We start from the raw sequence: 18,684 nt of genomic DNA, 5'->3' as shown, positions 1-18,684 counted from the left end.
GGGTGATGAGAGAGCCATCCGTGTCCTCAGTCCCCGCTTCCTGAGTGGAAGACGTGACGACGGGATTGAGGAGACCCTCGAAGTATTCTTTCCACCGCCCGACAACATCACCAGTCGAGGTCAGCAGTCTCCCACCCTCGCTGTAAACAGCACTGGTGAGGCACTGCTTCCCCCTCCTGAGGCGACGGACGGTTTGCCAGAATTTCTTCGAGGCCGACCAATAGTCCTCCTCCATGGCCTCTCCGAACTCCTCCCAGACCCGAGTTTTTGCCTCCAAGACTGCACGGGAAGCGGCACGCCTGGCCTGCCGGTACACGTCAGCTGCCTCAGGAGTCCCACAGGCCATCAAGACCCGATAGGACTCCTTCTTCAGCCTGACGGCATCCCTTACTTTCGGTGTCCACCACCGGGTTCGGGGATTGCCGCCGCGACAGGCACCGGAGACCTTGCGACCACAACTGCGCGCAGCCGCACTGACAATGGAGGAGGAGAACATGGACCACTCAGACTCCATGTCACCTACCTCCCTCGGGATCTGGGAGAAACTCTCCCGAAGGTGGGAGTTAAAGACCCCACTGACAGTGGGTTCCGCCAGGCGTTCCCAGCAGACCCTCACAATACGTTTGGGCCTGCCCGGTCTGACCGGCTTCCTCCCCTGCCAGCGGATCGCACTCACCACCAGGTGGTGATCGGTTGACAGCTCTGCCCCTCTCTTCACCCGAGTGTCCGAGACACGTGGCCGAAGGTCAGATGACACGATCACAAAGTCTATCATAGACCTCCGGCCAAGGGTGTCCTGGTGCCATGAGCACTTATGGACACCCTTGTGCTCAAACATGGTGTTCGTTATGGACAAACTGTGGGTGGCACAGAAGTCCAGTAATAGAACACCGCTCAGGTTCAGATCGGGTAGGCCGTTCTTCCCAATCACGCCCCTCCAAGTCTTGCTGTCATTGCCCACGTGGGCGTTGAAGTCTCCCAGTAGAACAATGGAGTCCCCGGTTGGGGCACTGTCGAGTACCCCTCCCAGTGACTCCAAGAAAGCCGGGTAGTCTACACTGCTGTTCGGCCCGTAAGCCGCAACCGCTGTGAGACACCTGTCCCCAACCCGTAGGCGTAGGGACGCGACCCTCTCGTTCACCGGGGTAAACCCCAACACGAAGCTGCAGAGCTGCGGGGCTATGAGCAAGCCTACGCCAGCCCGCCGCCTCTCCCCGCGGACAACTCCAGAAAAGTAGAGGGTCCAGCCTTTCTCAAGGAGTTGGGTTCCAGAGCCCAGGCTGTGCGTGGAGGAAAGCCCGACTATATCTAGCCGGTACCTCTCAACCTCCTGCACAAGCTCAGGCTCTTTCCCCCCCAGCGAAGTGACATTCCATGTCCCAAGAGCCAGAGAATGTCCACACGAACCAGGTCGTCGGGCCCCCCGGCCTCGACTGCTACCTAGTTCTCTTTGCACCCGACCCCTATGACTCCCTCTGTGGGTGGTGGGTCCGCAGGAGGGACGGCCCATGTCATTCGTTCGGGCTTGGCCCGGCCGGGCCCCATGGGCAGAGGCCCGGCCACCAGGCGCTCGCATTCGAGCCCCAACCCCAGGCCTGGCTCCAGGGTGGGGCCCCGGCTGCGCCATGCCGGGCGACGTCACGGTCCTCGATGTTTTTGGTTTTGTCATCGGGGCTTCTGAACTGCTCTTAGTCTGACCCGTCACCTAGGACCTGTTTGCCATGGGAGACCCTACCAGGAGCATAACGCCCCCGACAACATAGCTCCTAGGATCATTCAAGGTACACAAACTCCCCCACCACGATAAGGTTGCAGTTCCAGGGGGAGTCGCATCAGTCATTACGTAACTAAATACTCATTTAATGAATTGTCAGAAGAAGGACTCTCACGTGGGTGTTCAAGCCTCAGGCCAAAAGCAAAAGCAGAGAACAGTCTGTTTGCTGTAAAGAAATCAAGACGTTCCAACAGCCCCCCTCACTGTTGCTGTGGTCTCTTTGACTTACAGTAGGCTCTGACATGCTTTGCACACTTATAATTAAAAAAAAAATGAGTGGTTGACTTATTATTATACGAGCATCATATGCATTCCCATTGAAATGAATGTCATAAGTTCATATATATATATATATATATATGTATATATATATATATATATATATATATACAGTGGTACCTCGGTTTTCGAATGTCCTGGACTTCGAACAAACCGTAGTTCAAACAAAAATTCCGCGATTTTTTGCTTCAGATTTCGAATGAAAATCGAGAACTCGAATGCCCCCGCAAGAAGTCGGAAAAAAACGAGCGCGGACCGATCAGCTGACCCACGACGCGCTTTGTTATTGTGTATAACGCAGCCTCTGTGTGCAGACGTGTCCCGTTAGCTACATTTCCTGACTGTTTTTTTCTTCATATTGAGGTGTAAAACCTTTCCTGTCTCCGCACTGGACCGTGGTAGAGTGTCACAGGGGAGGTGCTCGCTCTCCACACCTCCGAGGCTGGAGAGCACACTCCAGGGTTTGATGTCCTGTTGTGGGCTGGAGCTGGGACAGGGATGAGGCGAGTCTGGGACAGAGCGTTACTTGGTTTATGACTTTGTCACAGCCAAACTGCACAGAAGCGCACATTCAGAGCTGGACACGCACCGGGCACCTCTTCACTTCTGGAGAGACCTCACTCACTCGGCAACCCCTCCCACATGCAGCGGCCACACACATAGAGGAACAGCGCACCTGCAGCAGACACTCTACATTCACTCCTACAAAAGACTATTTTAAGGCTTGGAACGCATTATTTCTTTTTACATTCATTGTAATGGGAAAAATCGATTCAGATTTCGAACAAATCACTTCTCAAACGGACGTCTGGAACGGATTGTGGTCGAGAACCGAGGTACCACTGTATATGAGATTATTTTTTAGGCATTAAATACAATAACTTAATATTCTGACATTGTAACCGCAGAATATTTTAGTGCATCAAAAACTTATTTACTTAAACAATATATTGTGACTTTTTTTGTCTTTATGCAGGTCCAAGTATAATTGAGAATATTTTCTCTTGCATCCACAATGTAAATAAAAGGAGAAAAACAAACAAAAAAAAACCACAATATCCAACAATGTAAGTTGAAAGAAGACCTGACTTTGATAAAAGTGTGGAGGGTTTCTGTTCACGGAACACACGCAACACAGAACGAATCAGTGATCAATAAATGTAAAGTATTGCAGTCCACAAACAGAAGAAATACAAAGCAGTAATTCAGGACTCCCATCTCTCAAGCCAATGGAACACAATAATCCGACAGAAATTGAACAATGATCCAATAGCTCAGTCAAACATTGTCCAAATCACAAAACACATCAAACCAGGGAATCAACACGAACAAGAAAACAGAACGACAAATGGCGGTCAGGACCTGCTCACTAAAAACCAAAGCCAAAGCCAGACGCGAGGGAGAACGACTCACAAAATCACTGAGCGAGCACAAGAGCCAACAAATGATGAGGAGGCCTCACAGTCAGGAGAATACTGCCACAAACTGGTGCATGTTGCGGGGGAACACGCGTACTTGAAGACCTCAGACCTCCAGTGCTATCAAGGTGATGTGAGTGCTGAGCACAAGCAGGGGAGCAGACAGAAAGTGAGGTGGTAAAACAAAACAAAACTGGAACATTATTTTGGAATGTGCAATATGTTTTTTGCATACACTACAAAAACCAGAATCCAGTACTAACTGCAACTGATATTCATGGGTCAACAAGAAGAATGGTAACGACACTATTGGTGTCTTTAGCACTGAGATGCTTGCGGGTTGTTTGGAGCACAACCTTAAAGGGAAGAGTATCTACAATATCCCCTGATCATTTGCGAATGAGACTTGCTTCCATTACACTTGTCACAACATCTGATCTCTGCTTGCCATTCGACGCTTTCATCTATTTGAGTTCCTGCCTTCTTATCCTCTGCTCTCGTTCAGTACCATTGGAAGAAATGTAATCGGCGAGAGCTTGCGAAAAGGGAACTCAACGTCACATTTCGAATCCTAATTTCAGACTACAAGTGTAAAAACATAGGAAATCGACTGGAGAAGGAGTGAGGTTCGCAGTGCCACTAAGTTCTCAACCAAGGCGGTGAAGTGACAAGCTCAGTGCAAAGGTCGTCGCTACCTCTTTACACTCCTCAGACTCACCTTTTACTGCGCCACATCTTTAAGCACTATGACCCTCCCTGGCTGTTTCAAGTGATCTATAGTAGTACACATTAACTTCCATCATTACAATTCCACTGTAGTTTGGAGGTCAGGATTATATTGTTCTGTGTTTTTTGTGTATTGGCTTCATGCTACATAGTTTTGTTTGGAGATTTTTTTGTTTTGTTTTCATTGTGAAATGACGCTTCAAATTAATGTTTTGAAAGCAAATTTTAAACAAACACGATGAACCTGGAAAATACCTGCGCATGTTGATAACATCACAGTATACATGGTTCGTAGTTGTCAGTACAGTAAAGTCACCATGGTTTTATTTGACATCCATGGAGTCACAGTTCAGTTAATGCATTGAGTGCAGTTTCAGACAGAAGAGAAAGAACAGCAAAGCGACAACATTTCTGGCAATGCTGGGCTCCAGAATGGAGACAACTGCGTGAAATTACTTAAAATGAAATGGTGAACTGAAGTCACCAGTATAATGATGGGACCATCCCGACTGCGACACGCAGAGAAGGCACTGCAGTGAGGGGCACAATTTAATTCAATTGTTACAAACACTAACTGCTTTTGAGGTCAATAAAAAAACAATTTTAAAGTTCCACTTCTCAAAATGGTTTCAAAAATGAGTATAGATTTATTAAGTTTTACAATGCTGGAACTGATATATCATATTGAATTTCAAGTCCTGAAGTCGACGGGATGTAAGATTGAACTTGTGACAATGAACTCAGACTTCAAGCTCCAGTGACTCACTCCCTGTCACCCACAGTTGTCTTTATCCAGACGATAAAAGAAATTGCCCCGGGCCACTTCACACCTTCACTTCTCACTGCTTTTATACCTGACATTGGTCTCCGTCTGCGAGAGAATCGTGAGCTGGATGTGTTCCGCTGGCAGGATTGGTTGGAGAACCGACTGCCCCTTTTCACGCTGGGTAAACATGCACGTTCTGACACCTGATGGAAATCTGAAGCAGTACCAACACATGCACTTACACCTGGCTAGAGTAGAGTGAACCATAGAAAAATGAGAGTGATGCAACGTGAGCGCCACTATTTCATCATTCATACACATCGGAGCAAGAAAAAAAATGTACTGAGTTTTGTGTGTGTGTTAATAAATTGCCTCAAATGATTATCACATTATTTTCAGTTCTTATGCTTTTTTCCACTGCTCAAGAGTAACTCAGTCAGAATTCAGGGTCAATGTTTTTCCTAACTCTGTGACTTGATTTGCATTCTAAACTTGTTTGACTTTGGTTGCAGCGAAGGAGTACCAGAGGGTGTGTACTCAAAATATGGTCTTGGTCGATTAGGTTATCAATATTAATTGGAGTTTGCTTGGACTTCACTTGGCTTGGATGAGCACGTCTGGAGGTGGTGTCAAGATCATTTGCTTTGCTGGCGCTTTCTGGGACACAATACTGTCTAGTTGATAGTGAATGACCTTCTCAGCCAAGGAGAAGATCAATGGATACAAAATACATGTACAGTGGATTGTTATATCTCAATTTTTTTTCTTCGATTCATCCCCTTCTGACATATATGCGGTACATTATTGTATTCATATTTCTGAGGCTGTATTTTTAATTCAGTAGTTTTAGTCAAGTTAAACACTGCCTTCGTGTGCATGTCAAAACTGTGTTCTTTATTACCGTGTTACAGCGCTTTTGTCATAATATCCGTCTGATTTAGCCCCTAGGGTCATCAATATGTGACCCGTGGGCCTCATCCGGATCACTAGTCAATTATTTATACCCCCTGAACTGTTCTCCTGTAACCCTTAATCATGAGGCTTCAAACATGACATAATTTAAATGACTGTAACCCAGCACTACACTAAACCAGGAGACCCCCAAACACGGAGAAGATTCACCATGTAGACTCGCTTCATGCTGCAGTATGATTGAGCAAGCTTCACAGTACAGAAACTCCTGAACAGTCAGTGAGATGCATGACAAACACGCACACACAAAAACTGATCAAAGCATGCAACTGCACCGATGAGTTGACTCAGATGGAGCAAGACAAACAAACAGGGCAGTGCTCCTGCGCGGTTTACATGTTTATTATGACAGGAAATAAGATATTTCTTTTTAAGTGAGCCGACTAGATTTTTTCGTGAGTCTCTGAGGACCATACTGTGACTGACATCGACGCCACGTTCCAAGTTTACAGCTAAAAGAAAGGTGAACAGCCAACTGCATGTTGCCCTAAATGGCACTTTGACTATTGAAAAAAAGTCTTTGTGGCCCTTTTACTTTGTACTTGAGTACCCCGAATACAGTCTGATGTAATGAAAAACAAAATACTAAACACTATTATGAGTGGTAAATACATTTGTATCACAGCAAACTCAACCATGACAATGTAATGCTCAATTATTCCAGTCAGTCATGGGTTTGCTCTTGGCTCAGAAAGAAAGGGGTTGTGTAATTTTTAAAATACACAATGAACATTATTACATGCATCATTCTCAATTACAAAGTTCACCTTTGTTTGAATTGTTCATTCCAAATCGCTTTGTAGCAGCATGCTTTCCCACAAGATTCATGGAAGGTGTGTTCCAATGTGGAAATCCAACTGAGCCAGCAGTCGCTCATTTGTTCGGCTTTTTGTCAGCGTACAAATGTGCTCTTGTTTACGCTCGAGACCTTATTGTGGTCCATTAATATGATGAATGTAAAATGCTCCGTGCATGTTGTTCATCATGCACATGCCACTGAGCAAAAGACCCAGAGCAAACCTTTCTAGCCGCTCTGGAATATTGATGACTCCTGATAAAAAAAAAAAAAAAAACACAACATCTAAAGAATGTTCTCAGGTCTATTGCCCTGGCAGATCCGAACATTCCTTCTATTTCTCCCATTTCACTTTGTCGTCAATACAGCGAAGAGCACTTGTTCAAATGGAATCCACATTGACATTTAGACTAGTGGAATGTGAGTAGGAGTTTATGTCTTGAGTTGTGCTTTGAAAGAAAACCCTTTTTTCTGCCAAGCAAATTGATGCAGCATTCAAGGATGCCTCAGAGTTCAGGCAATTCCAATTCAATCGTTGGATATTTAACTGTTAGAGCAAGAAACAAATGGAAATACAAACGTGTCAGTGAGCGATATGCCTGGATAAAATGACCAGATGAAAACATCAACAAATCTACACAGTCATATTGCAAAGCATTGAATTACCAGCATCTTCACTAGGCTCATTGCAGTGAGACGCAGAGAGAAAGCGCAGAGAGAGAGAGAGCAGAGAAGACCAAATGGCTATTGAATTATGATATGATAGATGTCCAGTCATTTCAAAGACTCCCCGAGAACGTTTACGGTAATTTCCGGTCTATAAGCCGCTACTTTTTTCTCACCATCTGAATCATGCAATTTATACAACAATGTGGCAAATGGCTATAGATTCTTACAGGCTAAAGAGCATCATGCTGCCAAAATATTGATCCTCGACACAGATGTTTTATTTACCTTAAAGCGCTCAAATGTGCTGTTTTCGTCTGTGTGCCCGCTGCTCTGCCATCAGAGCCGATCTCCTGGGGTACCAGAGACGAGAAGCAGCAGCTGAGACCGGCTGTGGTGTCTGAACTTCGTACACACGTGGCCAAGAACAGCGCTTTTAATGTGAATAAAACATGTGACAAGTTCAAGTTCAGAACATTGCGGTTTGTTTCATGAGTCGGTCTCGATGCTGTATTTGTTTTCAAAACTAGCTTAGCATTTTTAAGCCTGTGCACCACTTATCTCTCTATGGCACAGACAGCACCACTGCACCTTGCTGTGGCTTATGTACTTACAAGATCTATTTTCTTTCCTAAATTGTTGTGTGTGCGACTTATCTTCAGGAGCACTCCACTCTACAGTAGAATTAACAGCAATTACATCGCTGGGAAAATGATTATATACTCTACCTTTAGTCTAAATCAGAAGCAATTTCACCAAAAAGGAAGTCAGTTCCAGAGTCTCAATCCCATCCCTCTGGAAACACTCACTTCTCGCAAGTTTCAACTCAAAATGAGCTGCTCACCAGCCAACGAACAGCCTACTTTAGGTTCACCTTTTTGGATGTTGAAGCTCTTCGTAAAACCTTGTTTACACTTCCCCACTATGAAATGTGAGTCATTTCAACTTCCCTCCTGCTGAAAGATTGTTTAGCGACATATCTGACTGCCTTATATATTTTTTATCCATATTTTCTTTCTTCCTTTAAAGATGACGATTAAATTTTGAATGAGTATTAATCATAGATGTTTATTCAGTCCCAGTGACGGCCACCATCTGCTGAGGTGTCTTTGTGATTTACATAGTTGGCAGGGTGTCTCTATTTATGTGTCGATAAAAAAAAATACAAACAATCCAGACAGGGAATTTACATAATTATCTCTATAAATGCTTGTTTAAAATATGCATTGTCAACATTTTTATAAATGGCGACGACTACAACGACGCATGAGTTTATTAATCCATTCTGTGCTGTTCATTGCCTTTGTGCGGTTGCCGGTGGCAAAACCTGATCCCATCTGCATCAGTTAAAAGATGAGAGGTCAGATAAGTTACAGATTCACCTGTATGTTTATAAACTGGGATCACTTCAGGAGCCCCATGCAAGTATAGAGTAAACATCCAAACTGCACACAGATAGGACACGTGTGCTCTAAACATGGTTTGCCTCAAAGCAAAATAGAAATAAAACAATCTTTCGAAAACATTTAAACAGGATGTTCTGTCGAATGTTTTTACTTCTGCAGACGAAGCATCGAATCAAATCACAATCCATTGCAGTTTGGTTTCATTTTCTTGGCTTCAAAAAACGTACTTTCAAAAAATGAATAATCGTTGTAGTGTTGTGTTATTACCCAAGTCACATCAGTCATGGCTTTTTCTGACGGCGAGAGCATTATCTGGCACCGTGGCCGCCACAATTCAGCTCAATCACATGGGCTGATTTTCAGTACGTCACTCAAATATACGAAGCCTTAAGTTTCCGCGCCTGACAGGGCATCACTATTCAACCCCTGAGCCTGCCGGCTCGCGAGCATAAAATCCTGGCAGCGGTGATGAAATAAGTAGAGAATTGCTTACTGAGAACTCCTTCAAACAGCAGATATCAATTATGATGGCAAGCATGACGAATGGAATTTATAAAGACATTTGAAGCTGCTGTCAAGAACCCAACAAGAAAAGTGTTTGAGTCGTGCTTTGAGATCACTCTATAGGGGGTTCTGAATATTTCCCATCACGATCTCTAATGACTGAAATTGTTCTCAGTCACTAACCCACTCAAAATGTTGTTTAACAACGCAAAAATGTACAAGTTGTACTCAAAGATAAAGGCAGTTTAAGGGTTTGTGTTGCAGCCTCTCGGTGGTAGTTTTCCAGGTTCAGTGCAGATATGGTTACCCCGGGTTTGAAGAACAATCCGTGTGAAGTAGCCCCTACGGCCCCCGGGCTCTGAGAAAAATATGTGTAGTCATATGAATGCACAGGTGCATTAGTATTACTCAGGTTAAGGTACACAGTAGCATCAGTCACAACATTGATCGTAGATATTCCAAGCCACATTTTCAATGCATTACACATGAATAAACATCAGGTTGTATTTATAGAATCTGTGTTGACGAATCAAATGCTGAGATGGAACGAAAACTGTCAAGCAGTCGACATACATGATAAGACAAGACACTTACAAACAGCCCCTGTCCTGACCAAGAGGGCATTGGGCTGTGAGAGCAGAGGGGCTTCAAACTATTAACTGGCTGTCTCTATCACAGACATCAGATTCTGATCTTGTGCTCTCTTTCCGGCGAACTCTATCCAAATGTAAATGGTCTTGGCAGGGTCACAGCGTTGCCACGGGCTTAGCCAATATCTGAAGTAGATGGCCAACTCACTTCCCCAGCTTTTAGCAGAGGCTGCAAGAGTCAAGCTCCCATAATTCACATCGCAAAAGCACACACACAGCAACACAAAGAGGCTTTTGGAAAAGCAACGAAGGTGGTAATGGGGTTTGTGGGGAATAAATTGGTAGTTGTATATAAGAAGAAGCATAAATGATGTTTGTTTATGGGCACTTCAAAAACAGGACTGGCATCCATCTGTGAGAGAGCTGCCGGTGTTGAGCTGTCCAAACAAACTTGTTCTGCCTGCCACTTGTTTTGATGTTGTGCTCTGCATGAAACTGTGCAACATCACCGTGGCGGCAAAATGTTACATTTGAACTCCAACGAGGATCATTTATTTACATATAAATACTAATGGAAAACAATAGCCTTTATATCCACTACAGTTTCTAGCATTTTCAAAAGTGTTAAGTTGCTTTGCAAGTTCCATTTGTACGAATAAATACCTCAAGTTTAACGTTCCATAAAATCGACGTATTTGTCCTCATGCACCGAACCCCTTTTGATATTAAGCTATTGCCCATTGAAATCATTGAGACAGCCTGGCCAGTCATCTATTTTCGTCCCAGTTGAAATTGAAATATGCAGATGAGACATCATTAAAGGCTTTCTGTGATGAAATTGTCTCACATGCCCGCTGAACAATTTTTCTTCCACTTTGTCCAATTTGAGCTGAAAAATGAAGGTCATTAAGCATATGTCACATTTATTATCATTCAGCATAGAAGAAAATTAAACACTGCTGTTATGAGACACTGTTGAGCTAAAGTTATTTTGGTTTTCAGTGCAAATATTGGTCATTATCCTTTTACTGTATGTGTCAGTAAAAGAAAATCTCATCCAGTGCACCGTTACTGTCATGATGACTCAGGGGACCTGAGCCAAGTGCTAAAATTGATGTCTAGGAAAACGGAAAACTCTGACCAACCAGAGTAAGGTACATATAATTTAACGAACAAACCAAAAAAACACAGACGTCATCACCAAAAACCCGGACAGAGAAGACAAACACACAGGGACTGGAGAAAAGAAAGAAAACAGAAAATAGGCTAATCAAAGTCAAGCCTAAACATACAGTAAAACACACAATGCCCAAAGAACAAAAAACGCTCAGTGGTGGAAATACAGACACATACGAGGAAGAAAAATATGAGAAAGCAAAATGTGAGTAAACAACAAACACTCACCTGAGAATCACAGCAAAAGTAGAAACCAAGAAAGCGGTAGAAAACTTAACATGCACGCACAATGCAATAATACCAACAAACACAACAAATACTACACAGGAGGGAGAGCTTTACCGAAAGACACAAAGCAACCATCTGGCACAACCGTCTGGAACCAAGGTGTAGAAATCAGGGAGGCTTGATTCCGAATCTGCTGGCAATACTGGAGGAGGGGTGACAAGCAGGACAGGAAAAAACGCAACCGGGGAACAACAAAATAAAAGCACTGGACATGACACTTACGACATACAATATCACAATTTTGGTTGAAAGTTTAGAAAAGGAATTTAAATTTATCTCTCCACACTAACGTAGAACCCACGCTTCCATTTTATTGGTGGATCATTCATTCATATTTTCTCTCTGAATAAACAAGTCAATAACAGTATTCAATTTGAACACGTCATGTTTATTAGTGGATACCATCTTAGCCAGAGTGATGTCCTCATTGATAAAGAATGCACAGCAACCTTCCTGCAACCTTCCTGCCCAGAACCCCAAGATGATTCTTTGTGGCAGCCCAGTGGTAGCAAACACTCAGACAGTATGGAACCTGGTGTGATAATGGAAGACAAACTTTGCTGCAAACACTGGATCATAAAAGGTACATGCCACAAACAATCAGGCGGACACATCCCAGTCCAAACTAGAGGGGCTGAAATGTGAGTCCTGAACAAGGTTCCTGCCATCTCACTAATGATGAACTCCTTCCTGGCTCCAAGCTGCTCACTCTCTCACAACCTCTCTTCTCCCCAGTCTGTTTTACTCTAATCATTGGCTAAAAAAGCCATTTTGGTTCGTGGTCAAATGTCCAAGGAAGGAGCAGCCTATTAACCAACACTGATGCATTAGCCGCCTGATCTTCTCTGCAAGACTAACCAAGAGCTGCAAGTCAAACGATTGTCCTCCACTTTAGTGAGACAAAAGGATAGGTTATTAACATCCGGAATGTTATTTAGTTTCATCACAATTATCGTTCATTCCTTTTGTCCCTCATATACTTCCTGGGTAAACCAACATAGTGCACACTGAATACTAATACTTAGAATTCCATGTCTTATGTTAGCTTGAAATCCCGGATTTTATGTTGAATATTGTCTGCAGCTCATGTGTCAGGAGTGTTCAAAAAGCGGTTTGCGACCAATTTTCAGCATTCAAAAGGCGTGAACACTCTCAAGAAGCAACATTCTGTAGATAGTTGTATGCATAATACATCTTGTTTGATATTGCTTTATATTCTGTTCATGAATTTGTCAGCATGAGATCGCCACAGTCAAACCATGCCTGAGTTATTTTGCAGACTTTCACATGGGAGGATTTCAACAGCTAAAATTGTTCTCCCCAAAGCTGCATAACTGCAGTCCATTTGTGTGACTCAATTCTTTATGAGGATCACTGTTGGTTCAAACGTATTCTTTCTGATTCACTTACACCCAAATTGTTCACTCTCAGAGTGAAGGCCCATTTGTGCTCAGTTTACATATGAATCCAAATCCAAATCCAATCCAAACATTCGGACAAACTCCAGAACAAATGTGGCCTATGTGGAAGTAGTATTGATAACGTACTTCTTCCACTAAAGACAAAAACGGAGGCAGTGTTGTACAGTAGGAAGCGGCACTCTGTGAGGATGGTGAATTTCCACTGTTGTTGCCGTCTCTTTTGTCTAGCTACGTGAGTTACATTTCGGACAGTACCAGCAACACTGCCTCCATGGTTTCTGGTGGTACTGCTCTGTTCGGTCCGTTTCCATAAGCTGTGCAAACATGCATAAATATGGACAAAATGAATGCAGAACACGAACAGAAGGCTTCGTCCATATCCGGATCCGTACGTAACGTTGAGGAAAGGACTTGTGTGTAGCCTCTGTGCATTGGATCATAAATATCATGGTGGTTACTGCGCACCACAACTCCATGACATATGATTGCTGGACAAAATTTGGTGAAAGGAAAAGAAAAAATTGCTGCAAAGTAAATAACTTCTTGGTGGCTTCAGGAAGTAATTTGGAAACAACCCAAGTCAGCAGTGCACACAGAGGATGGTTTGTTTTGCGCAGCAGAAACGTGCTTTGAGACCAGGTCAAGATGAGAAAGAATTCATTCAAAATGCCGGAAAATATTGCAGGTAGCACAACCACAAACCATTTGGCAGTCTCTCCAAAATAGCACAATAAATTGGAGCATACAATAGGCAATACAGAAGTAGGAAGAAATATGCCTTCTGCACAGTTTTGCAAACCACAGGTGAATAGGTACTACTTCCAAATACGCTTCATTACGGATTCTCAGTGAAATAATCTGCCATGTTCACAGATGCACTTTGGAAGAATGGAATCTTCTCCAGAGAAATAAGACATTCCGAGTGAAAAACTATGAAGACAAAGGATTTACAACAAATCCTTTGTCTCCGACAAAAGCAAATGTGTTATAGAGGATTTGGATTCCTCTTGGAATAATGATTATTCAACCAGTTATTAATGCATTCAAAAACATTTGGCTCATTTCCATTCCTTCAATTGTTTTAGATAACTTTAGAAAGTGAATCGTAGCCATTTAGCTGCGACTGCATTTCTCTCAGGCCTCAAAAGTAGATCTGTATAATTGAAACGCAGTGTGTACATTAGCTATAGGAAGATGCCACATTGATTTCATGGCAGTGGTTCTCAAATGGAGATTCGCGTGCCCTCGGGGTCCTTGAAGGCATCTTAGACAGTAGCAGCAGCTCCGTCATTTACATTAGCATGGCAGTGGATGGCTATGCCACGGTTTGCAGGATGTTTTTTTTTTTTTCTGAGTATCTTAAAAACTGAGTATGATCCGATACCAAGGTGGTTTATTCCATGGCTGCACACCAGATCATCTGAAAATGGATGTAAACATTAGTTGCAAGAACATAGTGCAAATGCATGGGATTTACATCCACAAGTTCCACAAATCCACTGCACAAAAGTGTTTGACATTTCATTGCCATAATGCATTCCCCAGCCTCTCACTCTAACGTAAACCTAGGAATCCAAAAACAAATGGCTTAAGTTAATCTGGACTCTTAACCAAAATCAAACCAAATTATAATGACCTAGTTATTATGAAGTCTTCATCCTCAAACTGAGACTTGAGGTCCAGCAAAACTGTCATGACAAAGCGAAATATCATAAACATACAGAAACAAAGAATGGCTGTCATCAAACCGTGAGTGGCGGCATGCACACAACTGAGGAGAACATCTGAAACAGAGAATAATCGGAAAACAGAGAACAAGCAACAAAATACACACGTGTGGAAAATACAATCCCAAACAAACTCAAAATCGCAAGTTAAAGCAGCTATCAGCGCATGCTCAGGGAAAACATAAATATACACATATAGCAAGAGTATAAAAGTAGAAGAGAGAACATCACACTGGTGCAGATAATAAAGAACCGGAGCTAACACCGTGCGTGGTGGTTCAACTCACACATGGATGAACAGAGTAAACAAAAAGAGAAGCAGAAACCCTGTGCCAGTCACAAGCAATATCACAGAAATACCAAAACACAGCGACCAGAATATGAATCACGAGAGAAAACAAACCTGGAACTCAAGGGCTTAAGAACAAGTCAGTGGATTGGCTGATTAGTTCCAGGTGCGTGCCATTAGTGATGCTCTCAGGAACCAAGAGGAGTCAAGCCAGGAAGTAAAAATGTTCTCCACATGCTTCGAAACCACGTCAAAATAGCAAGATTCATGCCCCGTGATGCAGATGATTCAATGCTTAAATGGCTGGTCATTGAAGTTGCCAGTTCAAAATACAATGGCTTTATGAGTGTTCGATGAACAGACAGCATGAAGTCGTATCAGAGCTGCTGGCTATTTTGAACTCACCCACTGGAGACTGGGATATTTGCCATAGTAACCACATATCTCCGTGGTGTAGTTCAAGAAGTGAATCGATTAATATGAACCCAATATTTGCGTGTATCATAGAATGCCTCTGTGTTGAACATAAAATCTAATATTTGCCATGAGTATCTTGCTTTATTGTTCTGCATACTGACACCTGTATTCTGTACATGGCAGAAACAATTGAATGAAACCGAGCAGACAATTACAAAATAAATGTATTTTTGTCCTGTCAGTCATATGAAAGTACACAGCTGCTGTCTATCTTACCCACTAAGGATGAAGACCTCTATTAACCTTGGTTCATTTCATATTTGTGGTTTCAGAGAGGCATGATATACAATTTCCCTTTTGGTATTTCAGCTTATGCCATAGTTCATGAAAAGCAATATAAATGCCCTGCAGATGAGAGTTCACTTTTACACTTAATATGCTAATGAGAACAATTATAAGCTTGAGAGGAAATCTCCTTTGGCAGATAAAAAAAAAAAAAAAAAAACCTCGCTCCCTTTTGTTGTCAATTTAGGGCAAAAAGAAATAATGTCATTAATGTGGTTAATGTGAACACGTTCTCAGGATGGAGCAGATTTTTTTGAAGTTGACGGTTCGCCTTGATGCCTCAATCCGAATGAATCATGATGCTGTTAGCGGAGACAATGTGTGGCTGATATTTACTGACATGAATCGAGGTTGTCCATTTGCTCCCAATGACTCCATCAACTTCAAGCCGTTAGTCATTTTACCCATCAGACAGGACCTTGTCCGGGTCATCACTTCAATCAAAGCCCATTGTTGTGGTGACTTTCTGCGTGTCCTTTCATAGAATGTGCAGAGTCTGGGGAGTGATGTACTTAATCACGAAGCATTGTGGGGTAAAAGTCAAACAAATTAGGAGGAACAACAGCTTGGATTGTTAGCGTAATTATACGAGCTAGCTAAGTACGCACAAAGAGGGCATTTCGTGGGAAGTCCTTCGCTGTAGGTTGAGTTCATTCAAGCACCAGATCTAGTCTTTCAAATAAAAGAAATAAATAACCTTGAGGTTGAGAAGAAATGATTTTAAAAATGTACCGTAGTTGGATTTCAAAACAGTTTGTTTGGTATATCGGCCGTTTTTGGGCCATTTTATCACTTACCGGTCCACATCGCTTCCTGGCCTCCATCATATCGGTCTCTGCCAATATTTGGCCTATTGCACCCTCTTGTATTACGAATGAAGCCTGGCACTCATTCGTGTCTTTTTAAAATCTTTTTGGATAAGAATGTGCACTGTCTATTTTTTTCTCATGGAAGCTTTGTAAACAAATATCAATTCCAAAGCTAAAAGGCGAATATCGGCCCTGAATATTGGTTATTGGCTTCCTCAAGCCGCCAGATAACAGTATCGACTCCAATAAAAACGTAGTGGGCGACCCTTACTTCAAACTGGCTAGTCCAGTAACAAATGGTCGTAGAGATTTTGAGTGATTGAAACCTACAAACACAAACCACAATCAGTAGTTTCCATGAATCCTTCCACATTCAGCCAGTAATGATCTGTGATCTGTGATATTTATACTCTAGACTGCATGTAAGCTTTTTCACAAATACTTACCAGTTTCCAGTGACTGACCGGGCCGATTCTCGTACTGCTTCTTCCTTGCTCTACAGAGGCTTTGACCTCGCCCTCATCCAATTGGCTTGTGGAGTTGCGAGGTGCTTGAGAGTGATTTCAAGGTGATCATTTGTTGCAGAGGGTTGATGGAAATTTAGTGACAAATACATTCATGTTGGCAGCAACAATTGGTCCATGGAGAAACAACGACGATGAGGCACTAGCAGCAGATGACGGAATCCTGAGAGAATGACGTGGCACAGAATGAAAGTATTTATTAAAAACCCTCTGGTCGAATGGTGACACTTTACCGTTCACTCAAAAGTGACTGGAACACCACAGGACCAACACATTTAAAGAGTCCGATGTCCCAACGCATCAACACCTTTGATGAGCTCTTGCTGTTTTTAATGTTGCTAATATAGATTTGTATAAAAGGCCTAAAAGAGCCGTTTTCACTGTTATAAGTGCCTGGTACTTTCCGCCCTTGCTTGTGTTTTCCTGCAGTGCTGTGCGGCAGCTGTGACTGGTGGCCCTGCTGTAGAGGCAAGGAGCTGTCAGATCATTGTCAAGTTTGCTTGCCACCATCAATCAGACTCTGTGCTGGACCCGTTTTCAAAACTGGTTGAAAATTGATGTTGCTATGTACATTTTTAATGGACCTTTCCTCCTTTTCGACATGTGGTGTGTGACTGTGTATCACAGTGACAACACCGTTGCTCACTGGTGTCAGGTATAAAGTGAGAATGAAGAGAGAATCATGAATAGAATTCGATTCAAAGTTTACAAATAGTGCTTTATTTCCAACTTGACCATCGCTGCGGCGCCGTAGGATGATCACTATGGTTTGGGAGAAGTCAAAGGATGAAGGGGGGGCTTGTTTTAAAGTTCTTGCTTGCTCTGATTATATATGAACATTGTTTGCATTTGAAAACAAGGCAAAATGTGTTGTCCTCCAAACATAAATGAACATTTTTATTCCAATCATTTTTTTTACAAATTGAAAATGATGCTGATATAAGCAATCACATTACAGGTATGACCCTGGCTCTGCTATCCAATGTCAAATCTGCTGTTGAGGTCAGACAGCAAGTCTGCAGTAAATCACAATTGGATTATGGCCTCAGGATGATTTGTGAAAAAGCAGCTGTAAAATCAAACCCGACAAAAGCAAACAGAGGTTTGTTTTCTGAGCTCATAAAATGTAAATTTAATCTGATTTCTGATTCAGACAGAAGTAGATGGACTGTTGGGTTGAAGCAGTAAAGCTCCTTTGACATTTGAGAGGAGTCTCACATGAAGGATTGAGACAAATGTGATTCTTTTATACATATTTTTACACCGCTAAGGGATGACCTTACAACACTGAGAGCATTACATGTGTAATGTTGTACAGGACGTATCCTGACATAAAACCATGACCAAAACACAACAGTCATGACGAAAGACATCACTGGACTACACATTCAATATTTCCGTACTTACATTTGTCCGAAACTCCCTTTATGTAAAAGTGACGCTAAGATGTGTTCATTTTTTCTGAAAGTCTCTGTTTCATCTCCGCTGTGACAAACTGTTTTGACCTGCGTGTTGGACTTTGCTTTGCGTTTCATCATTACCGTGACCAGAGGGTGTGAGTGTGAAAGCCTGAGATCAGAAAACTGCAGTGGAGGTGCTTCAGTTTACCATCTGCTTGCTGATACCGTACGTGTCACAAAGAAGCCAGATAGGCGGCTAAGCAGGATGCTGGATTCTTGGCCTGGGTCAAACCGACTTGGGTTGGAAAATTGTCAGCCCGCAGGGATTGAAACAATAGATTCAAATAGAGTCTTGCCTCCTCCAAATTGATAATCCAGCCGCCAGCAGGCT

General features: G+C 42.8%; 1 protein-coding gene across 2 annotated transcripts in view; it reads left to right on the top strand.

The window, feature by feature from the left end:
- luzp2 (leucine zipper protein 2) overlaps positions 1–18,684 on the top strand; it is a 123,016-nt gene that overhangs the window by 33,429 nt on the left and 70,903 nt on the right. The gene's annotated exons all lie outside the window — the stretch shown is intronic.

This window comes from Synchiropus splendidus, chromosome 5 (genome assembly GCF_027744825.2).
Source record: "Synchiropus splendidus isolate RoL2022-P1 chromosome 5, RoL_Sspl_1.0, whole genome shotgun sequence".
Lineage (NCBI taxonomy): Eukaryota > Metazoa > Chordata > Actinopteri > Syngnathiformes > Callionymidae > Synchiropus > Synchiropus splendidus.
Note: the sequence above shows the minus strand (reverse complement) of the source record. Positions and strands in the feature narration are given on the sequence as shown.